General features: G+C 40.5%; 1 long non-coding RNA gene across 1 annotated transcript in view; it reads right to left on the reverse strand.

Moving 5' to 3' along the window:
- Nucleotides 1–12557: 12557 nt before the first annotated feature.
- The window catches only part of LOC111769706 (uncharacterized), a 47878-nt gene continuing 35804 nt past the window's right edge, over nt 12558–24631 (reverse strand). Inside the window, exons 4-5 of the long non-coding RNA XR_011430498.1 lie at nt 19629–19767; nt 12558–13266 (exon numbers count right to left, since the gene is read on the reverse strand). This is a non-coding gene — a long non-coding RNA (uncharacterized lncRNA). The remainder of the gene's footprint in view (nt 13267–19628; nt 19768–24631) is intronic.

A 24631-nucleotide genomic window follows, 5' to 3' on the forward strand; every position in this document is an offset into this window, starting at 1 on the left:
GGCTTAGTTTAGATGACTGCCTTTTAGTTTTGGAATACGACAAACGCGCTGCAGAGATGGCTGCTTACATTAGAGACAAACAAAGGCTCCTTTGTTTTCTAACAGTGAAGTAGGAACAAAAGGGCTTTACGTATGTGGCTCTGTCACAACCTGACCAGACAAAATGGGAAATCTTAGACACTCACAGCTCCTGAGGTAGAGAAAAAATAAACCTTTCTAGTCCTGCAGCCCTTGTATCCCCTCCTTTCTTCCCTGGGCAGCGTGAGTCCACAGTGATGTGGTCAGTATTGTGCTTGTGAAATCTGCTCTTTATTCAATTTATGATTACTGATCCTTGTGCCTCCTGGCCCTGGGGACACCTGGCATGGCTTTGAGCTCAAAGTCCTCAGGGCATGCTAGCTAGGCTGCTGCTTGGTTCTTGTCATCCGCCATCAGATGCCCATGCTCACAGAAAATGTCAACTGTACCACTCACTGCACAAAGGAGAGATTCTTTGCAAAGGCAAAGAAGAAATATCTGATGTTGTAGCCAGTCATCTGGCTATCTTTGGGGACTGGACTTGTGTATTAATTTAATCTTTTGTTTATTACATAGTTTACCTTAAAAAACCTAGGTGGTACTAACTGCAATGTTTGTAAAGCAGGCTCCCCACGGCAATCCATCCTTTCAATCCCAATTGTTGGGTAGTTACTACCGCTAATATACTTCTAGTTGAGTGTACCAGCAAGCAAAGTGGATTGCCTGTGTCTGTTTCTCTTGGATGATGATCATCCAGCTTTTCTGGCTCCTTAAAATGTAAAGATGAAATGCATCATTAAAAGATTTAATTTTCTAAAGTTAAGAAATCCAAAGGGAGTTCCTTGGGAAATTGGCATGCCTTGGTGGAATAGTGCTGTCTGAAACTTATTTACGTAAAAGGTACAAAAGATTTGGGTGGGTCAGATATTCACTGGAGATACAGGCAAAAGAAAAGCCTGAGTCAGATAGTCTGGCCTGTCATGAATGAGTTCTAGTCACTGCTTTGCAAAATTAGTACACTCAAAGACCACATGGCCCATAAATATCCTTTTTCTGTTTGCCAAGGATATGAACAAGCCAGACTGACAATCTAGTCTTGACAGGAACACCTGTGTTTATATTAACTTCTCTTTTGCTTCCTCTTATAACACACGAACTACCATCTACAAACGAAAATAGCGTCTGATTCGACACAGTTGAGAGTCAAGTGGAGAGGTAATGGCTGGTTAATTAGATCACCATACACACTAAATTGGTCCCTAACTCCTTTTTCCGCTAGGATGGAAAGACATCTCTGTAAAGTGAGGTGGAAAGTTGTTTCCATTTCAGAAAGTGGCTTGGAAGCAGGTACAAAGATAGGAATGGAAAACAGAAATATAAGGAGGCAAAAGAGAAATTTAGGATAAAACTCTGGTATATGATATTCTTTCATGATTTTTCTTTAACTGACATTTCAGTGATTTGTGATAAAGAAATTTCTGTATGGAATATTTGTAATTTCTGACCCTAATCTGTCAGGGTATAGAGTTAAGCAAGTCTAGAAATAACTTACGACCTAGAGTGGGAAGGGAAGATAAAATAGGAAAAGCTAAGGATATTTAGAACTACTTAAAGAATATAAAGGTTGAATCTCTCCCAGAACCAATATTTCTAAAAATACGCAAAGCTTTGTGCCTAGCATCTTTTGTTTATACACACACACACACACACACATCTTCTATTTTATGTGTTTGTAATGTCACAAAGAGAGATAGCTGGTACCCATTGTCTTTCTGTGGGTCTGAAGTCAAAGCAAATTTCTAGGTGTCAGAAATATAACACTGGTTTCCTCGTCCTTATTTTCTGTGTCGTGTAGGCAACACTGAGATATGTATACTTTGAGTAGTTTGAAAGGAAAACAGATTGGCAAAAATATAATTTGGGAGCTCAACATCATTTACACTGTTTTGCAAAGACAAATCACGTAAAAAACCTAAGGCAAGTAATATGCAAACATACGGATTCATTTTCTATAACTGAGATTGTTGGAGGTAGCTTTTAAAATAAAGGTACATGTAGATTATTTAACAGTTTTTGGCTATTTTACACTTTGTTCTTAAATCCCCTAAAATCCTTGTTTGTCAACAATTTTTAGCAAATTAGTTTTAAAATTAAAACGACTTTCTTTTTTTCAAGCAGAAAATATAAAGCACGTAGCATGTTATATTGCAATAACAAGCATCCAATAAATGCTTGTTGCATAAATGACAAGCTCAACACTAAAATCTTGTTACTTTCTCCTGATTCTGGGCATCTTTATAGGCATACTATATTTTTAACATTTTCGCAAAGTATCTTCATATGCATTCCTCATAGCATTATTGCTTCTTTTTAGACTAGGATGTTGAGATTCATGAAGTTTCAGTGGCTTATATATTTTAACATTTTTTTGTCCATTATTTTATCCTGAAAAATTTCAAACCATTTCTAATGTTCTTCACTCCTTCCTGAAGATTCTGAGATTTTCATGGGCCTGAAGAACTTCCTATAGCATTTCTCATAGCGCAGAACTACTGTGATAAATTATCGTTTTTCCTTTTGTCTGAAAATATTTTCATTTTACCTTCATTCTTGAAGGATGTCTTCACTGAATCAAGAATTCTAGGTTTGCAATTATTTTTCCTTCAGAACTTTAAATATGTTGTTCTATTGTTTTCCGGTTTGTGGGTGATGAGAAGTCAACTGGTATTTGAATCACTGTTTCCCTGTATATAATGTTTTTTCTAGATTTCTTCCTTATCTTTGGTTTAGACAGTTTAACTCTGATGTATTTAGTCATGTTATTACTTGTATTCATTCCTGTTGGGGGTCACGAAGCTTCTTGAACCTGTAAATTTATGCCTTTTACTGAATTTGTGGCATTTTAGCCTCTTAATTTTTCAGATATATTTTCTGTCCTATTCTCTCTTTTCTGTCATCTAGAACTCCAGTTACCTTATGTTTGGTAACAGTTACTTGATATTGTCCCATAGGTTCCTGTCCATTTTTTCCCAATCTGCTTCCTCTCTCTTCTTTTAGATTAGAAAATTTCTATTGATCTATCTCTAAATTCACTGACTCTTTCATCCCTGGCACCTCCATTCCATTGTCAAGCCTGTCCAGTGAATTCTTTTTTCAAATATTTTATTTTCCAGTTTTAGAATTTCCATCTGGTTCTTTATTGTAGTTTCTGGTTACCCGTTGACTTTTCCTCTCTTTTCATCTATTAAAAGCACATTTTTCTTTACGTCACTGAGCACAGTTACAATAGATGCTTTAAAGTCCTTGTCTGATAATTCCATCATCTAGGCCATCTCACAGTTGGGTTCTCAGGATTGTCTTTTCCCTTGAGAAGGGGTTACATTTTCCATATGCAGAGTACTTTTAGATTACATCCTGAAGATTGTGAATGATACATTGTGCAAACTCTGGATATTGCGTATTTCCTTGAATAAAGTTGATTTCTTTTGTTATAGCAAGTGATGAACTTAACTGTATTAAAACTGCAACCACTGTCTCTTGGACGGCAGCTCCAATCTCAGCTTAGTTGTTTTATCCTTGCCTAAGCTGCTTGGAATCTGCCCACACATGTGTGGTTCAGTGGCCAGAGATTTGGGAGGAGTTTATACATAGAATTTGGAGCTCCTCATTTCTAGTTCTCTACTTCTTTAGATCATGCCTTCATGCTAGAAGCCATGAAAACAGGAAACTCACCCAGTGTTATTTTCTTCTTTCAAGTGTTAACTTCCTTCCAGACTCTGCCTACTCTTGGTGGCTCTCCAATGTCTTCAGGTAGTTGGTTTCTTGGTTTTGTTTTTGAATTTTGTCCCGAGTTTATGATTGTTATCTGTGGGAGATTCAGTCTATTAAGAGCTTATTTGGCCACTTTAAATCATTTTTGAGCCTTTGATTTTAACCACATCCTGTCAGGAGTAGGACTGTAAAAGCTAGCACTCCTTTACCAACTCTAGAGCTGCCCCACTGGTAGGTTATCCTTAAACTTGGTTGCTGTACACCAGTTCTCCTTAGGTGAGAAATAGAGGGTTTTGTTGCTGTAGATCATAAAAATGTATGTCATCTTGGATCTGACTATGCTGTTCAAGCTAAACATTCACCATTTATGAGCCTTTCTTAGAAGTCTGAATTGTTAAAAGCTCCGTCTGATACCCTTGTGTTAAAACAGAGCAAAATTAGTTACAACAAGAGCGTTATAACTACCTCTTTATAATGAAGTTAATTCCAAGGCTAGTATAATGGCTTATTTATTTCAAATCACATTTGACATGAAAAATTGTCAGTCTAACAAAAGAACCCAGGCAATCCTGTGTACTTGGCTATGATGGGATTTGAACTATCTTAATCAATTCCAAACATGGGAAGAGTACACATAATCCTAGTTAAGTAACTTAAAGACAGAGACACAATGTAAACCTATTGAATTTTTCTCTCATGTTTAGTATTCTATTAGTTTAAATGTCAGAAGCATTTTCCATACAGATACTTTTTCATTTGTCAGCATTTTCAAATGTAGTTTGGAGCATATTACATACTTGATTTTCAGCCTACTAAAATGCTACAGATTTATTTACAGAGTCTGTAACATAGCCTAATAATATTGAGCAAACATTAGATATACTTAAGTATTGGATAATATCAGTCTAAGCTGGAAAAATTCCAATTTTATTAAAATCACTACTGGAAAACTTCATTAACTATTTCATATAACAAACATGTTGTGCACTAATATTTTGGAAATGAGAGTTGCAAAAACTTCTTTTTTTTCTCCCTCTTTTTCTGTATTTTTTGATATTACTTACTTGAGAAGTTCTTTGAGTGGACATCATTCTCATCAAAATTTAAGATTGGAAAGCAAAATGATACACCATTTCATGGTATAGTTTTGTGGTTTAAATTTGATCTTCATTAATTTGCTTCTCAGTGACTAAATCCTTCTTTTGCAGTAACTTTAATTAGCTCAATCACTTACTTATTCCGCTATGGTTTTTCTTTTTAATTTGTTCTATCATTATAGGTAACTGCTGATGAAAATGAGTTTAGTCGTATTCCCTTCAAGGCCTTTCATTAGCTGGCCATCAGTGTAATTGAAGTAGAAGTTCTATTTTGAATGCATCTTTCCATATACAGGTGAACCTATCATGTAGGAAATATATTTCCTGAAATTTATGTTTGACTTTGTGCCTAGTATACGATAAAAACAAATCTTTGCTCCATTGGAAAATAGCTAAATCAAGTTTGTCGTTGTTGTTGTTGTTTCATTCTTCTGGTAATATTCAGACCTGTTTACTCAAAAGCATGAATAGTACTCTGCTTGACAGTTCAGCCAGTTAAATCGATTGTTAAAATGTTATTCTGTAAGGGTAGAAATGATTTCTTCTTATATTGAAAAAAAAAAAGAAATGATTTCTTTCTCCTTCCAGGAATTATGTGCCTTGCACATAGTAGGTGTTTAATCAGAGTATATTTAACTTATGTTTAGTGAGATGGAAAAATCCTAAATAATAATGTTCTTTGGAAACATACAATTTTCATTTGAGAGTTTATTGAATTCATTTTCCTCAACTTTAAACTTCTTGGGTTTAGGATAATTATGTATTGATAGTTATATTATGACAAATAATATTGATCCTTTATTTACATGGTCTTTTTATTTAGTGTATAAATGCAATACCTTAAAAAAAATGTTCTTATGTACCTTCCCAGTAAGGGGGGAAAATCCTTGAAATTTCATATGAACTAAAAAAATCCTTCTTATTCAGAATGACATTTGAAGTTGAAACTGTCCAACTTAGGTAAGGACATTGGAGCATCCTATTCACGCCATAAATGCCTACCAAGTTGAATTTTGTGGTTTTGGATGCATCATTACTAGTGTTGAGCTATCTTAGCTGCATCTTAGACATTGGTGAAATTGGAGGATGAGAGTATTTAGGCTTAAAAGAGCTTTGAGAGAAGTGGTGGGCAGGAAATTATAAAACCCTGTGTATAAAATCTCTTTCTGCTCTATAGATTTCAGCCTATTAAATTGGATATTTTGAGGGGAAATTTTTGCATTTTCGTATTTACAAATCAGTGAGTGATTTTATCATTTTTCCCCTGTTCAACAAGATCTTCTTCCTTATGTCTAAATAAGGGTGTGACTGGAGATTGACAGAATCTGGTGGGTTGCATTTGCATTATGGTGCAGTGGAAATCTCAAGGCTGGCTAATTATATTTTCAGCCTACACTAGGCACTAACTGTCACCTTCCTTTCTCATTTCCCTTATCTCATTCACTACTTTATAGCTAGTTATGTGCAAGGAATTATGAGCTTTTTGAAAGCAAGAGCTGAGGTTTACTCATTTTATCCTGACGCCTAGCACAAGACCTGATATGAAGTAATCATTGTTATATAAATCACCGTAGTTGTGAAAGAAACAACAGTTGATATTTTCATTGTCATTGAGCAAATGAGTGAACTGATATATAAAGTAATGATATGTGTGATCTTCCTTAGCAAGATTGTGTAGATCACTGGAGGGGAGGCTGACCAAGGACCCAGGGTTGGAAACCATGTGCTAGACACCACCAACGTAAGCATTGTGCTTCTCAGGTTGCTGTCTATGAAAGCGGCCATTTCCCTCACAGAAACCAACAAATATAAGCTAACACACATTACCTTTCAGACCTGGATTACTCAGTGTGATTCTATGCATAAATTAAATTCTCCAAATGTTTGCATGATTAAGACAAAGAAATAAAAACTCTCCTGGTGTTAACGAAGTGTGATAAGGAAAGATGTCTATGAATAATGGTCACTCAGTCAGTCTGTTGCTTGGTCTGGCTAGAGTATCAAATCTGATTGTGATTTGGCTAAATTGAATCTATGACTGTTTGAGCCTTTTAACTCTGTGTGTGGAAGTTTCAGCAGGGTTGAATTTTCAGAATTATTCTTGAAAAATGACATCTCACTCAGCATTCTAGGGCAAAAGGAGGAAAATTATCAAGCAAGAATTAGTGCTATCTTTATAATCTCCCAACATCTTTAAGCAACACTAGCAAATGTGTGAAATAGGTCTAAAATTATTGATATTAACAACGATGAAATTGTGAAGTAGGCACTGGTAATCTTCAAATAACATCAGGACATTTGTAGAGAGGGCAGGTAACTTTCCTTAGCTCTTCCTTTCGGTTTGGCCGGGAGACCCCTTCGGATTGATCTGCTTTCGAAGCAGTAGTTCTTGATTGAGGTTGTCAGATGGACTGATGGCAACTACTTTACAATCCTTGAAAATAATGTCCACTGTGAAAATGGAGTTGCCATAAACAAGAATGTGTTGGTCCTTATTTCTAGTGGAGATACAGAGGACTAAAGAGAAGGAGTTAGAGATCGGGATGGTAAATGAAGCCCCCCGTGATAGGACCTTCTTAGAAGGATAGAGGGAAAAAATGATGACCAGAATTGTAGAATTGTGGAATTTTAGAGCTAGGAAATACCTCAGACTTGGATTAGTATAAATATGGCTAGTAGAGTTGATAGACTTTTAAAAATTTCTGATAATTAGAATCAATTAATCATCTAATTGATTCACTCTCAAGAATTTCTGAGCAATGTATCCTGACCCTTCTAAGGATGTTTGAAACAGTGTTCTATAGAATTGGTGCTATACTTTTAGATATGCTACATTGGGACAGTTCATAAAGTAAAAAAGTTCTATCACATTATTATAGGACAACCCATCCCTAATTCTTCAATAGAATTTTGCATTTCAATCTTTGAATTTCAGAGTGAGTTAACTGGTGCCAATGTCTTGGTCTAGGCAATGAAAAACAATGCTGAAACAAGAGAGGAATGTGGAACAATGAAAAGGGGCAGTAAGCCCAAGGTCTTAAAAATGATGTCCAGGCAAGTCTCAGGAAAGTTTTCTAAATTGTCTACTTCCACTAGCACATACAGAAGAAACAGGGACATAGGAAAACTAAATGAATAAGCCACATTTCTGAAGCACACGTCTGTGTGCCCTACTCGAAACCCCAATCCTCTCATCTTTTTGTATTTGCTTTTGTTATGAATTCCTAATGATTCTTACCATGAATGGCGTTGGTCTTTCTGTACACCTCCTCACCATTGATTTGAGAGATTTCGTTAGGAATTACAATATCAAGCTGAAGTCAATGTCTACTTTTTCCCTTTTTAAGGATCTATTTTGAGATCTTATTTTACCATAAGACCTAAGTGGTTACTTGGAATATAGGAGTTTGCATCATACTGCTGGTATCACACCTGGCACTTGGAAGGCAGCTCTAAACAGCCGTGGTGCCATTATAAAACCCATTGGCTTATAGCTTCTTACTGTGTGGCTGCCTCCTAAGAATAGATTGCATTTTGATATATGGACTTTAAATCTCCTGACCTTTGTGAGTGATTTTTCAAAGATTTTTATCTGTTGCCATGCGGTCTGTAGTCAGAGTACCAATATTTCAAGGCTTGATTTTTATCTTGGGAGTTGTCAGTAACCTGAGTATGCCCAAGGAAATTTTTCCCATGAAAATAGCCTTCAGTTCGTTTTATTTAAATAAACAAATCGGTCGAGGAAAATGGTGGCATGAATAAAAGTCAGACATGGACAGGTAATTTGTAATGAGAAGTTGGGTAAATGTGGACCCCAGGCACATCTCTGCTCAGTGCTTCCTGTCAGGAGGAGTGGCCTGCTGTCGATAAGTGTAAATTGAGTTTCTCTACTTGACCCAAACAATGATGCTGTGCCTCACATTCTGCCAAGGTAGTTACACAGTTGCTATTTAGTACAAGTCTCAGCCAAAGATGAACTCTGAGTGCTCTAAATAGCAGCAAAAAAACTCCTGGTCCCCTGAAGGTCAGGTGCAATTCTCCAGTGTGTCAGGTGGCAGTTATCACAGGTTCTCCTAGAGGAATCAGAAAGTCTTTTTCTGGAACTGCAACACAGACTGGGTGTTGGACCTAGTCTCAGGCACAATGGAAACCCAGATGCAGCCAGGAGAGACCTTGCAGAGCTAGGGCTGTGACGTATATATGGCAAGTTGGCTTTGGCTATCATCTGTTTGGACTGATCTAACATTGGGACAGAAAACAACACTCAATTTCTTCCCAGTTTGGTCTCATTTTATTTGTACATATATTCCTCTCTTTCTTAAGAAGACTCCTCCTTTAGGGCTAATTTAAGCAACACTCACTCCACTGAGCATGATCCTTTATTCCCAAGCAAAGCTCGTTAATTGGAGAATCGCTCATTTGACTTCTGAATACCCTTTTGTACCTGTATTTGCTAAACGTATCTAATTACTATGAAGGCTTTCAGTATGAATCCTTCTTGGGTAGCCTTTCAAAGACTTGTGGAAACACCCAAGGCTGGCTTCACTTTTGCTTCCTCTATTTAAATAGGATGGCCTTTCAACTTTTGGAGCTGAAATGAATGATACAACATTAACTTTTCTGAATACGGTAGGGTAGAGCTGGTTCTTTAAAAAAAAATTTTTTATGCCAACTAACCACTCTGCAGCTGGACCAGGAAGCTTCCTGGCATTACAACGGTCCTGAGGAGAATGTGGTCACTGATCAATAAAACCCAAATGTGGGGAACATAACAAGAGGCCAGTTGTAATATTAGGAATGCTCTTTTCAGCTTCTTTCTCACTTCTTCTAAGTCTGTGTGTTTGTATGTGGCAGCTGCCTATTTATTTTCTCACACAAAAGCTCAGTGGAGGAACTGTTCTCACTAATTGCTAATGGGTGAAATTGCTTGTGCTCACAAGGAGAGATTCTGGTGACAGATAATTAAATATCTAAGTGGTTGAAAGTGTCAGGAGAGAAAAATGATGTCTTCATCTCAGCAGGTTCATTTTTTAAACTGTATTAGTTGGGCTTGTTTTTCTCCATATTACCCTCATTCATGTCAATGAGAAAAATCCAGAGAAACTGAAAAGACAATCCCCCTCGACTCCAGACTTCTTTTGCCGTTGACCTAGTTGTTAAAAGAAGAGGGTGCAGAGAGGCTCCAGAGAAGACACCAGGACTGGAGTTCCTAAGACTTTTCCTCCCTAGGCCTGTCTGTAGCCTTTGTGAGTGTTCTTTTCAGAGTGGGTTGTATTTTTACTCTAGAATAAGTGATGCTTTCTTGGGGCACTTCTTCTATGCAGTGGAAGTGACTGTCTACCCATGGTGGTGATTAGGGGATGCTCCAGAACAGTGCACGGACACTCTAACACTTAGTGGAGTCTTCAAAAATCCAGAATCAATAAAATGACTCGGGTGGGGGTGCTATGGGAGTTTCAGATTTAAAGGGAATCCTTATGTGATTTTTTTTTTTTGGTAAAATATTGAATCTTTTTTTGAAGCAAATTATCACATCCCAATTTATCCTGTGTAAATCTGGAATGCCACATGGAAACTTGACTTTAACTGGAACACGCCTTCACTAAGCTAGTTCAAAGCCAATTTCTCCCCTTCTCCATCTAGAAAGGAAACTCCATGACAGCAGAGTTCTTGCTGTTTTATAACTATTGATGCTTGAGAGCACACAGTAGGGACTCACCAAATATTTGTTGAATGAATAGGACAAATGAAGAGGCCGACAAGGAGCTAATATTCTAAAATGTGATCAAAGAGGCAAGTTCCAGAATTCCTTGTTAGTGCTAATATTTAAAAGAGCCCTCTTTGGGTTAAAAAAGAAAGAATTTGATTTGGGGTCTTAACATAAGAGCTGAATACTAATTTTACCCTAATGCAATTTCTCCAGACCTGTGGACTCCTTCATACATTTATGTAGGTTACAAACAGTGTGACCTGTAGCTGGCTGCCTGGGGATGTTGGATCATGCATTCTGGTTGGCTTCCTTTTTCTGTGTCAGGACATAGTTGTAAATTCATGCACAGGTCATCAACTGTCAACGTGTAAGATTTACAGCACTTCTCGTTCCATGTCATGACCTTCCCTCGTGGAAGTTTAAATGGGAACTGATATGGGGTTTGGGTGTGGGGGAGCACCATTAAATGGAAACATAGTTCTGCTGTATCTCTTGCTTACAGCGAAGCTGGAGACTCAGGCCTGCATAACATGACTCCCGTGTTCACGTTACAGTTGGGGAAAACCAGAGCTACGTGATTGAGTGGCACCTTCTGAGCTCCTGTTTGCACCTTCAAACTGAGCTGGCACGTGGTATACACGAGTGCAGCTCAGGAGCACATTTCACTTAATCCACAGGGCATCTGAGTCACACGAGTACAAAATGAGAAACAGACGTGACAGCAGGTGCTTTCTGCCCTGCTCTTGTATAACTAACTCAAACGTGTCTGATTTCAGTAAGAGATTTGCAAGAGCTTGTCCATAAAGTGGTTAAGTTTCATTGGTTTTTGATAAAAGAGCTTCTTTATCCTCCCACCTCAGTCTCACAGCACAAATTCAAGCACGCATAAAACTTCCATTAGAAAAAGTAGAATGGCTGTGTTAAAAATAAGATTTAAATTAAGGGCCAACCTCAGTAACCTGCCAGTTTCCCATTTTCCCTGTAAATGGCCATTGATTTTCTTGCTTTGGATAGCCTGATTTTAAGTAGGCAATAATTATGCTAAAGTCTAGAGTGGTTCCAAGTATATTGTGTAAATATGGCTTTTAAATATATTAAAGAATAAATATTTAACCAATAAACCAAAGCAGCTTCAAAGAAGTTGGTCAACTTCAACGGAGATGAAACACATTTGAAAAAAAAAAAAGCCTAAATAAGGATTTGTTCAATAGACCATAACCTTTTATGGCTCAAGAAAGAGTACACTACCTTTGCACCTTGAAATGTTCCTAGAAAAGTCCTCATTTCCTGGACCAAAGGTTGTGTGTGATTGGTGCAAAGCTCTGCCCTACTGTTGCCTCATGGACTGGGTCATTTGGAGGCACTCTTTTTGTATTTTCAAGCCTTAGCATTTAGAAGGTGCTCAATAAATGTTAAATGATGATACTGACAAATAAGACTCAATTTTGGTTCTGTTTAGGCTGAATACCATTCACAGCAAAGCGGCCTATTTTGGCTATCTATGGGGAACAGAGAAAGTCTGTTTCACCTTTTCAGTAGAGGCTTACTGACCTTGGGCAAGACACGTTATGTCTCTGGCCTTCAGTCCTCATCTGCAAATCAAGGGGGTGATCTAGACAACCTCCAAGGTTCCCCTGGTTATAATTTAGGGTATGATTCTGTGGGAAATTTGGGTTTTGCTATGTACACTAAGAATTTTCTACAGAATAATCCACAACTTAAATGTTTCCATAGCCTAAAACTGCCACATCTGTGTGGAAATTATTACAGGAACTTTTCTAACTTAGATATCGTGAATTGGGGCTGTCTAAGTTTGGTTACACAGTTTGTGCCCTGCAGCATTCACATAGACTATGAAGTGAATAGTTACCCGTCACCCTCGACTTATACAACATCGCTGCTCTGCCTTAAATATATGAGATATTTTCTTTCCAGCTAGTGAACAGATTCATGCTGTTAGATTTTTTTAATGCCTGTGTTTATTGCAATTCTGCCAACTTCTTCTTTCAGACTCTTTTTCTGAGGAGACTTTCCCCCGATCCTCTTCCCAAGCCTTGATAAGAATGAAACAAACATCTAGTCCCTCATATGTGGAAGATAAACAAATAAATGCACACATAGATAAGGAGAACAGGTTAGTGGTTACCAGAGGGGAAGCAAGTGGTGGGGGGTGATAGGGGTAAAGGGGCACATATATATGGTGATGGACAAAAGCTAGTCTATTGGTGATGAGCACCATACAGTCTATACAGAAACTGAAATATGATAATGTACACCTGAAATTTACACAATATTATAAGTCAGTATGACCTTAACAACAACAACAACAAAAGGTAATCATTCTCACTCAGATGGGTTCTGCTCTGAAAGCAAGGGAGAAAAGACCCAGAGTTGGGGCACCAGGCTATTTTGCTGCCCCTTCCCTGGCACTGTGCATGTAGGGTAGGATGGCATCAGATGGCAATAAACATAGGTTTTTGGTGGCCTGGGGGTTAGGTAGCTTCTGTATTTTCTATGTTTCCAGTATAGAGAAGAATCAACAACAGATTGTTGTTTCTTGAAGCTCAGCCCAGGGTTTGGCTAATGGGACTTTTCCATCTTGCGTCTGGAGAGAGTTTGATCTTGAGCTGGAGCTGATCTCATCCATAAGTGGACTTCAGGCTTGGTGGCCTGGGGAAGACAAAAGTGGAATGAAAGCTGGCTGCTTCTCTGCCTCCACACTCGGAAGAGATAAAGACACCGGGGTTTGCTCGAGCCTGTACTCTCCCTTGTGGGGAGCAGAGCTGGGCTCTTTAAAAAAACATTATTGCTTAAAAATAACAAGCAGGAGCTGAAGTGCTTTTCAGCTAATGGGTAAAAACTAGCTCTTTCTTGCTGAAGTCAAATTAATATTTAAAGCCAGGGTTTTGGGCTTTGAGATGTTCTCACTAACTTAGTGGAGTTTTCACTACCTGCTACTGATGAGAGTTGCTTTTTGCCAAGTGTACCCACCCAGAGCATGCTTCACTTCTCTGGCAGCACTTTCAGCTCTGGGCACGGAGTTCTAGGCTGTGCAGTACACTGACAGAGACAGAGTCAACCTTCCCTCCTGTTCAGACAGCTTAACTCAAATGATGAAATTATCTGACGTTGAAAGTTAGATCAGTTTTACCAGCTGGCCAGTACACACAAGCTTGTAAGAGATGAGCAGCCCAATGCCTAATAATCCACATCATCATAGCAATATTTAGGCTGAAACGTGGAGACTGAAACCATTCAACAACAGAATTCTGACTAGTTAATCTCTTCTGATGTCTGTATGTTGCCCCTGACTAATCTATCAGCAATAATAATGAAATTGTTAACCCCAGCAATGATACTTTTTATTGAGACCCTGCTTTGTGTCTGCCACTTTAGGTACATTGTCACTCATCCCTACCCAGACCTGTGAGATCATGGATATTGTTCTCTCTATTTTACAGGAGAAGGTACTGAATCTCAGAGAGGGGGATGGCATTGCTCCATATGGGGTCGGGCTTCAAGGCCAAGAGTAAAGCCTGGATCCATCCTCCAAGCCATGTTGTGAACCTACCCTTCATCCCAGTTAGAAATGCAAGGCTTCCTGCCATCTTCAACCCCGTTCTCTAGTCTCAGGCCATTTTGTGGGTATATCGTTGGCCTCTTCCAGTTGCCCTGAGGATTCTTCCATCTTTCCACGAGGTTCCTTTCCTTGGGCACTTTCTGGTTATGTGATCCTGAGAAAGTTATTTAGTTCTCTGGCCTGAAGTTTCCTCATTTATATAATGGATACAAAATTATGTACATTTCATTATAGATTTTTTAAAGGCTTAAATGTGATAATGTCTACGACACCTTTAGTACAGTGCTTGACACATAGTAGGGCCTCAATAAAGGACCTTGTATATAGTAGGCACTCAAGTATTGTGGAATTGATGCCACATTCCAATTCCTGTCACTTAGTGTCTCTCCCACCTGTACCACCTTCCCTTTGCACTGCTCACGCACTAATTCAGACTCTCATGACTTAGCACCTCAGCGTATTGCAGCTGGCTCCTAATTTTTTCTCCTCATATCAGTTTTTTACTTTTATAGCCTAGCTCACATATTTCTTAAAAATTAATTTTCCCAAAGCAAAGCTCTGATTATATCACTTATCTGCTCTGAAACCTTCAATGACAGCAAATCACCCACTGAGTTAGGCAAACATTATATGGTAACATTCTAATTGAAATGTCCAAATGTGTCTTTTCCTACCGCTTAATGTATCCTCACTAGATTAAAGTTTATCCTAGAGATACAATCATCTGCCCTGTCATCTCTCCTTTTGACAAAAGCTACCACATTCACAGCCCTTGCTGAATAACACACAGGAGCACAGCTGGTTGGAGCAGAGTTGGGCTCCTGATCCAAAGGCTGCCAATTCATAAGCTGTTTAGTGTTGACCCAGCTCTAAAAGATGAACTTGTTGAGCTAGATTTTGTATAACGATCTAGAAAGAATTGTCCTAAGAAGGAATTGAAGTAAAAAATGCATGAGAAAGGCTGATGGGGACATGGAAAACCAAAGCCATGTGTAGATGAAATAAAGGAAAAGCAGAAATGACAAGCAAGCAGAGTTAGCATGACTTAGCACATGTTGGCCCTCAGCACATATTTGGTGAGGGAATGAACAAATGCCAGCTGGAACAGGAGAGGAAGAAGCAGATACACAAAGTGCATGTTAATAGTGTTAATGGTGGAGCAAAAGGAACACCCCCAAGAGAGGGCTCTCCAGGGCCATTTTGAATCCAGAGTCCTCCTTCATCTTTGTCTCTGTAGGGCTCAAGCCCTACTATGGCTCTTGTTTTTGGATTTCAGAGACATTGTACCTTGTCACCCCATATGCGTCCTCACGGAAATTCCCTTTATTTGAACTAGTTGGAGTGGACCTCTGTTTCTAGTCAACCAAAGGACAGGATTGAAACATCATTGGAATGAGAACTGAAAAGCATAGATTCTACTTCTGGTTCTATTGCTATTTCTTCACATGAGTCAGTCAATGAGTATTGATTTCATGCCTGTTCTGAATCTGACATTTTTCAGAAGTCGGGGACACGGTGGTGACCAAGAAAATCTACTCTCTGTTTACATCCTGTAAGGGTGGTAGCAATAAGATGCAAACAAAGGAGTAAAATAGTCTCAGCCCCGGATAAGTGCTATGAAGAATGTGGGAATGTGAAAGAGAGTGACTCGGGCTGCTCTAGCCAGTGCTTGGCTTTCTGAACTGAGACCTGAGGGATGAGAAAGTGGTAGCCATGTAAAGATCTGTGCAGACAGCAATCTGAGCAGAAGGAATTACCATTTGGAGACAGAGCCAGGAATGACAAGGGTCCTTTCAAGGAACAAAGATGGACAGTGTGACCGGATTGAGTGAAAAGGGATGAGTGGAGGGAGATGGCGGGGATGGGTTAGCAGGTCAGACTGTGTAGGGTTGTGAAAGCATGGAAAGGAGTTTAGGTTTCATTTTAAGTGTAAAGGGTTTTAAGCAGGGGTATGAGATGATGCATTTATGCAGATTATTCTGATTACTATGTGATGTATCTACTGGAAAGGGAAAGAGTGGAAGGAGCGAGACCAGTTCAGAGCTATTGAAACAAGATAGGCAGGAGTTAAATACAGTATAAATTAGTGTCCTACTAGTGGAGATTATGGAGAAGAGTTAAATTAGTGGTTAATTTTTGGAAATGAGACTAGTACCTTAATTTAGATATGGGATATATGAGAAATGGAGAATTAAAGGATGATGGCAAGGTTTTGGACCTGAACAACCCTGGAATGGGGGTGCAATCTATTGAGATGGAGAAGGCCACGGGGCAGGAGATAGGATGGGGAGAGGCTTGGGTAGAGAAACAGCAGTTTTGTGGAGAGATCTGGGCTGAGAGTTATCAACATATGGTGGCATTTAAACTCATGGGACTAGATGAGTTTTCTAAAGCGAGAACGTGGAATAGAGCAAAAAGGAGGGTCAAGGGCAGAGTTGTGGGCACTCTGGCTGGCCTCAGGCTGGCCACTTTGTTTTTCTGGATTTTAGCTTCCTTTTAAAATGAGGGACATGGGCTAGATCTCTAAGCTGCCCTCTCACCTTAACATTCTTAGGTTCTGTAATTGAAACAAGGACGTATACATAAATCATTGAATCTGAACTTAAAATTATATATTGTCAAAGTCAAACACATTCAACAAAGGCTGCCCCAACAAATCAGCAGCCTGCAATAAGGTCAGGCTCACTTAGTTGTGAGAAGCTGATTATTATTATATTCTTTGTTAAAGAAGTGACATTTCAAGAAAAGAATGACTTAGCTTATGAAAAGCAACTGGTTTTGTGCTGAAATAGAAGATCATGGGGAAAATGACGATAAGGGGCCAAGGCTGCAGTTATAAAGTGGAGACCCTTCCCATCTCTTAATTTGGGGCCTCAATTGCCTAATTATTTGAAAATTATTTGTGCTTCATAAAAAGAATCTTTCCAATAAGAACCGCTTACACCTGACTATAGGATCATTTGTCGATCTGATTCCTCCGCCTGTGTGAAACAAATGACAGGAATTAGCAGTGGAGAAATTCCAGCTCACAGGTGTCCGTTATGAGGAGAAATGTTGCTAATGGGATGCACACCATCTTGCCTCTCCACAGGGAGCGCTCAAGGCCTAGCTTTGGTATCTGCCGGGGCACATGGAAAGTAACTTGGGCACAGATCGTAACTTATGAGCTGGGGAGTGAGAATGAGAGGTGAAACTAATCTTGGGACTTGTGTGAAAACTAATAACTCCAGGTCTTCACATTCCGCTGTTACTCAAGGAGCCCAAAGCACTTTATAAGCGTGGAATAATTTGTTCATGCCTCCAAATTTTCCCTGTAAGTCAGAACAATGGTTCTCCTCCTTCCCTCCTACTTCTGTGCCTGGGGAAGCAGGCTGAATCCCAGAGAGGTAAGTTACCTTCAACCCCACCACGAGTTAGTTACCAGTTACACGATATGAAAATTTCAAGGCAAGTGTTGTCATCCACCTTGCTCAATATTTCCCAATTTCATGAAAATCGTCCCAGTTACCTAGGAGACTTGGTATAACTTTGTAGATAGGCTAAAGGTATTTATGAGCTACAAAAATTTTCAGCTGTCAGTCTGATTTTTCACCCTAGCTAAGACTTACTGGAATCACTCACAAGCATAAGCTGGAGTCACATGGCACGTAAAGATGAGATGAAAACTATAAGGCATTTTTTCAGGATCCACATGGCCTCCATTTCGACGTGGTGTAGCCCACTGATCCTCTTACCAAAAAAATCTGGAACCCACTCCTGACCAATTAAGTCAGACTCTCTGGGGTGGGGACTCGGGTACCCATAGTCTTTAAAAGTCCCTACTCTGCTGCCCGGGCTGAAAATCACAGGTGGAGCAGAAAGGACATGGATCCTCCACCTGTTTGCTGTGGGCATGTCATCAACTTCTCTGAACTTGGGTTTCCTCATAAATTGAACATAGTAACACTTACCTCATGGGGTTGTCGCGAAGATCAAGCGAAATTAAGTAACAAATAGTACTTTATGGCAAGTACCTAGGGTTTACTGAAAAAATGTTAACTCCCTGCTCTTCTTTACCTCAGCTTTTGTGGAAACAGTTTCCATTTATTGTGTAACCAGGATGGAGTTTTCTTTCTTTTTTTTAATTGAGGTTTAATTGACGTATAACATTATATTAGTTTCAGGTGTACAAGACAATGATTTATATTTGTATACATTGTGAAGTGATCACCACAATAAGCCTAGTTAAGGAGTTTTCTATAATATGATAGAAATGCACTTCTATATCTCATTGTCAACTGAAAGACTAAAACATGAAAGGACCAATACCTCTAGCTTGGGTTTAACTGAAATTAGTCAGTAAAGCCAAACGAGCAGTTGGCCTTGCCAGGAAGCGTCTGGTTCAGCCTTCATAAAGGGCAGGTTCTTCGGTTTCTAATCAGTTCTTAACTCCAAGCAGAAGCCAGGATGAAAGACCACAGCAGAAGGGAGGTGCTCTCTATTAGATGGGCATGGCCACTTCGGCCCCTGCATCCCCCAGGGAGCTCACTAGGGTAGGCGAAGGGGAAGTGATGGCCCTTATCTTCTCAGAAGCTAGGTCTTAACAGAAGCAGAGCTCTGGCCATGAGCAAGAATAATCTGGCTCCAGCCTGACTTTTTGTTTGCTTAATTTCATCCTCTGCCCCTCAGTTGCCCTGGTGCTGGGGTCTCTCCCTGGTCAGAGGAGACCAGCCCAGACTCCCAGTGCCTGAGCAGCTCAGCTGTCTCTGCTTTATAACAAGGCTCTTCCTGGCTGGAAATAAAGCAGAGCCAGTAAAATGGCATTTTCACGAAACCAGTTACCTTCCATTCAAAAGCTTGTGGCCTTTTGGGCTTGATCCAGGGAAGAAGAGCCCAACTGCACACATGGAAACATCGCTGTCGGGCACAGATGTCTAGGCTCTCCTCAGCCACTTATGGGATGAATGGTCAGTGTGGCTGTGGGGGCTGTGATTGCAGACCCCTGCGCAGCCTCCCTCCCCGGGCTGGGGGCCAGGGAGAGACTGTGTCTCCACCCCTCTCTCCTCACATCAGACAGCAGCAAGCAGAGAAAAGGGAAGCCTGCCTTTGGTTGTGTTAATGAGGGTCACTATGTTCCACAGGTGATCCCATCACAATTCCCTCCCGGGCCTGCTATGGGGGGGCCCATCTCCACCCCCAAATGGATTTAGTTTTGGTCAGGGGACTCAGAGGGCAGGAGCCATGGCACCATCATGCTCTAACCGGGAGCCCCAGGGCTGTGTGTGGGCTCCAGGATCATGCGCCGAGTTGCAGCACACAGCTGTAGTCAAGCTGCTCAAGCTGCACTTCCTATCATCTGTCCTTCTATCTACCAAGGGCAACACTGAGGCAATTCCCCATCCATTCATCTGTCCATCCATCCATCCATCCATCCCTCCATCCATCCAGCATTTACTGGGCATCTTCTATGTACCTGGCACTGTGGTAGGTGCTGAAGGTCCATTGATGTGGAAGAAACAGCATGTGGAAGAAACAGCACTGCTGTCAAAGATCCCAGGGTTAGTGCGCGAGATCCACAATGAACAGGTATTGGTTGGTTAGTGGAATACCATCTGGTGAGATAAGAATGATCACAGTTAGGAATAGGATATGTTGAGATTCTGAATTTTATAACAGGAGTCCTGGGTTGGGCAGGGGGAGGAGGCATACTTCTAAGGATATTCCTGAGGATAATTAATTCCCTGGGACAATTTACACATCTTAGGGACCATCTGCTTTGAGAGGGACCCAGTGGGAAACTGGAGGATTGGGGCTTGGTGTCAACTCCTGGTTGGAGGACTGCTGTTGTTCACCCCTTCTCCCATCCTAAAGGGAGGGTTGGGTAAGCGTCAGCAAAGGGTTGCTCTCTTGTGTCTCATTACCGCAAGCTGCCCTCCCAGGGGCAAAGCCTGAAAACCCACCCATCCCATTTCATTATTTTGCAAAGAGAGGAGCTACAAGTGCAAGGATGATGGTGGAGGCTTCTTTCAGGATTATATTTAGAATCAACTCCTACATTCAAATGGAATCCTAAGCAGGCTTTCAGGTGGGTGGAGCAGTTGCTTGGCTGGGCAACCTTCCTTTGGATACTGGGAGCAGCTACCCGAACCTTGGTTGAGGAGGATCTTTGGTTTGTCAGAAGGAGGAAATGTGAGAAGGTATATTTTGTAAGCTAAAATAAGCCCCCAGCCTCCACTCCAGCTGGAGCAGATTAAAATTTGTGGCCCCTTGGCATTTCCTGAGGAAACAGAATATTTTTTTCTCCCTAAAATGACAGGTCCCTGGTTCTGTAATGAGGCAGTAAGATTTGAAAATAAATAGAGATGGACCTAAAATTCATTTTGATTGAAGCCAAACTTGGTTTGATGCCTGTTTATAATGACCTTAGATAATTTTGCTTGATTACTCAGTGTATTATGTTTGTACTGGGGGTTCTGGAAAAAAATTATTTGCTTAGGATATGACTGAGAGAGAATCACTTTTCATCATAGTTTGGGCTAGTTCCATTCCTCTTGAGCATAGAAATATGGAATGGGGATGAGTATGAGATGAGAGGCAAAGAAAGATGAGAGTGAGGCCAACCCCGGGGCCGAGTGGTTAAGTTCGTGCTCTCCGCTTCGCTGGTCCTGGGTTTCGCCGGTTCGGATCCTGGGCGCAGAGATGGCACCCCTCATTAGGTCATGTTGAGGTGGCGTCCCACATACCACAACTAGAAGGACCCACAACTAAAAAATTATACAACCATGTCCTGGGGGGATTTGGGGAGAAAAAGCAGAAAAAAAAAAGATGATTGGTGACAGTTGTTAGCTCAGGTGCCAATCTTAGGAAAAAAAGAAAGATGAGAGCCTGCATTTCCACTTTCTCCTTACCAGGAAGCTCCAGGATGACTTAAGTCCTTTCTTCCTTCTATCTGTTACCTGGGACCTTGTTCTCCTTTGAGGGCTTTTGAAGGCTAAACACTCTCAGCTCATACAGCCCCATTGCCCAGCCCCTCGTTAACACCGTCGTTGATCAACATGAGGAAGAAAAGTTGAATATGTTATTCATGTGTGGGGGCTCCTCTAGTCCTTGGCAGAGATTCTTCAGGAGAATATGCAGAGAGGGGAATGCTTCTTCAGACCCACAATCTTGTTTAGTCATAGCCTCAGCCAGGGGTCCACATAGCCTAACACTCCTTCCTTAAAGTCATCCTTGGGAGACTTTCTGGTTGTTGAACCCTAAAAGCAATTTTGCTGTCAACATAAGAGCCCCTGATGTACCCTCCATTCTGTTAAGCTGTAGCTGGACAATAGAGATTGAAAACCAAAGATGACATAAAAGCCAAATGTTTCTGGCACATGGCTGGTTACAAACACTTCGCCTCTCCCTGTGTCCCTAGTTCTATCTCCTGTTCCACCAATTTATCAGAATTCATCCACTCTTCCTTGACGGAGCTATCACCACCAGCACCATTTCTTCCACGTTGAATTATTTATTCATTCAACAAACATTTAATCTAATACTTCCTATGTAGCAGGGATACCAAGATGAAAGATCTGGCTGTGTTTTCAAGAAGCCTCCAGTCTAGCGGGACACAGACGTGAAGAACTGGTATATGCACGGGCTGCTGTGGGTGGTGGTGTAGATGCATACAACGCAGTGGAAACTTGGAGTAAAGTAGTCTGAGTTGTCCAGGGGAGCCAGGGATGTTTCCCAGCGGAAATTACCCTGAGGACTGAGGGATGACTAAGGGTTTTTTAGGAAGATAAGAGTGGAGAAGGCATTCTAGCAGAAGGAAGAGCATATATGAAGGCTTAGAGCCATGAAAAAGGACGGTAATTTCTGGGACTGGTGAGTAGCCCCGGGTGACTGGATCCTAGGTTCCATGGGGTTTGGCCTCTAGGCCAGTGAAAAGCCCATTAATGTTGCTTAGGAAGATCTTTTTTGCTCCCATGAGTAATAGGAAGCCGCTGAGGAATTTCAAAGAGGAATAACCGGAGCCAATTGTGATGTGATATTTTGAGAACTAGATATAGACTGACAGAAGGGTTGACATCCCCCTGCCACTCTGTAGTGGATGCTGTAGCGTGTCGCCCTACGCTGGGCATTTGTCTCCCCAGCTGTTGGGAGTATTGCCTGCTGATGTCTCACAACTGAGTTCTTCCCAGAAAACTGGCTGAAGAGAGCTGCTTGCCCCAGACCCTGAGGGCATTTAAAGGCTTAGCTCCAGCTTGGGACAATTCTGAAGGGCCATCCCAGCTCCAGAGTGCCCTGTGGGATCCACTGACACCTTTGTTGTGACAGTGTCACAGCTCAACTCCTCCTTGTGCCTAATTCTGCTTCCTTTACTCCCTTGCTGGTGTTGTCCCCAAGAGCCCCGCCCATAAGCCACCTGTGAGCAAATCTCCATCTTGGAGTCTGTTTTTCAGGGACCTCAACCTGCAACGCTCTTCCTTGATCCAGAGAGTTGGTGGCCTATCCCTCCTCTCTGGGGTCACCGTCACTCCTCTGAGTCTTCACAGCAAAAGAACGGGGGTTGAGACTTTGACATAAGAGGTTTTGCAAAGTTTCCAACTCTTGTTTGTACACCAAAATCTTTCTCCAGGCACTTTTGAAGACTGTGTGGAGGAGAGCAGAGGTGACCCTTCACTGACCAGTCCTTTCCTTTGGTGTTTGGGGAGGACATATTTAGGCTCTTCTCACATAAAAAGGTGAACCTTTGCCACAATGGCTAATTGGAGCTATGTTTTTGTAGGACTCAGCTGGTAAATTATGACTTGTTTATTTGCTTAGCATCTATCTCTGCACTTAACCAATTCAAGGAGAATTTCTGACTTAGTATTTACAAAAGATTATAGAACTTAGGATTTAAAAAAATAGGCAATAAATTCTTATAGCACAAAATTCATAAAGAAAATTTTTTTGAATTTTTGGGATAAGTAATAAATGCCTATAACAAAATATTGAAAAAGCACAAAAAGGTATAAGGTAGGTATGATCCTTTTTCCTTCCCCTAACTCGTTTAATACTGCCCTCTCTTTCATTCCTCTCCCTCACCCCAAACAACCACTGAGACTAGTTTTTGGCACTTTGTAAAGGTAAAAGATTTAGCTCGTCCTTCCTTTCTGGTGAATTGATCCCCATTGACAAGACCTCAATACATAAAGGCTGGGAACCAGGAATGTTGTATAACTGACCTGTTCTATTTCTCAGGCTGTAGCTAATTTATAGATTTTCAGTGTTGGAAGGGTCATTAATAAATGCTTAGTTTGAGAAGCCTTTCCTAATTTCCCTCAGGAAATCTTTATCCACTTTGAGATGCTGTGCCTTTGTATTTATATCTCAAGACATACTTTCCTTTTTAATGTTAAACATAGATTTCATTTTTTAATTATAAAATCATATCATTTCATATCAGAAAATGTAGATAAGCCATAGCTGTATTATCACCCTCCAGAGATAAACACCTATACCTTGTTGTACACACTTCTAGAACTTTCTCCATGGTGTATAAGTACCTTTATATACATATTCTTTTAAAAAGTGATATCACACTATAGGTTTTTAAACTTGTTCTACCCTAGTATACACTCTGAATATCTTTCCATTTCAATAAATCATTTCAACATTTACATTAATTAGAACAGCCTGACTGTTGTTATGAACAGACCCAACCATGTGATGGACGCACACAATGCCAGTTTATTTCTTGCTCTTGTACCAGTCCTGAACATAAATAGGCCACAAGGGCAGCTCTCCTCCAAGGGGGCGTGCAGGAATTCTGGCTGTCTGAGGCTTTGCCACCTTCAACACATGACTTCCTGGGTTTGGTGATCTTGCCATCCCAAACAGCCAGAAGGAGGAAGAAGCATGTTGATCTCACAGGCGCAACACTGGGAGTGGTATCGTTTCCATCCACTTTTCATTGGCCAGGCCTCAGGCACATGGCCACACCTAACAGTAGAGGAAGTTGGAAAGTATATCTAGCTGTGTACCCAGGAATATGAGGAGGAACTTGGGTGAAAATCTAGCAGTCTCTGTCATATATTTATTAACATAGCTTGTCTGTGGTCTCTCTCGTGCCTGAAAAGCTGAATCCATGTCTGATTCATCTCCACAACACTTTTTACAACAATAGGCACACAGTTGACCCTGCTCCATAGATATTTGCTGAATGAATGAATGAATGAATGAATGGAGCCTACCTAGTTCTATTGTCCAGGATTAAGGAGAATCTAGTACTTTTGTTAACTAGATTAATATTATTGTAGTAATTTGTTAAGGGGTAAACAAGAGATCATGAAGAAAATCCTCCCGGAAGGAAAAACATTTTAAGGGAAAGGCAAAGTACTCAGCCTGGACCAGGAATAAAGGTGAAGGGGATGCAAACTTCCCAGAAGTTAAGAAGGATCTTGACCAGAAATAGTTTGGACTCACATTGTAAGGGAACTTGTATAA

The sequence above is a fragment of the Equus caballus genome, chromosome 21 (genome assembly GCF_041296265.1).
Source record: "Equus caballus isolate H_3958 breed thoroughbred chromosome 21, TB-T2T, whole genome shotgun sequence".
Taxonomy (NCBI): domain Eukaryota; kingdom Metazoa; phylum Chordata; class Mammalia; order Perissodactyla; family Equidae; genus Equus; species Equus caballus.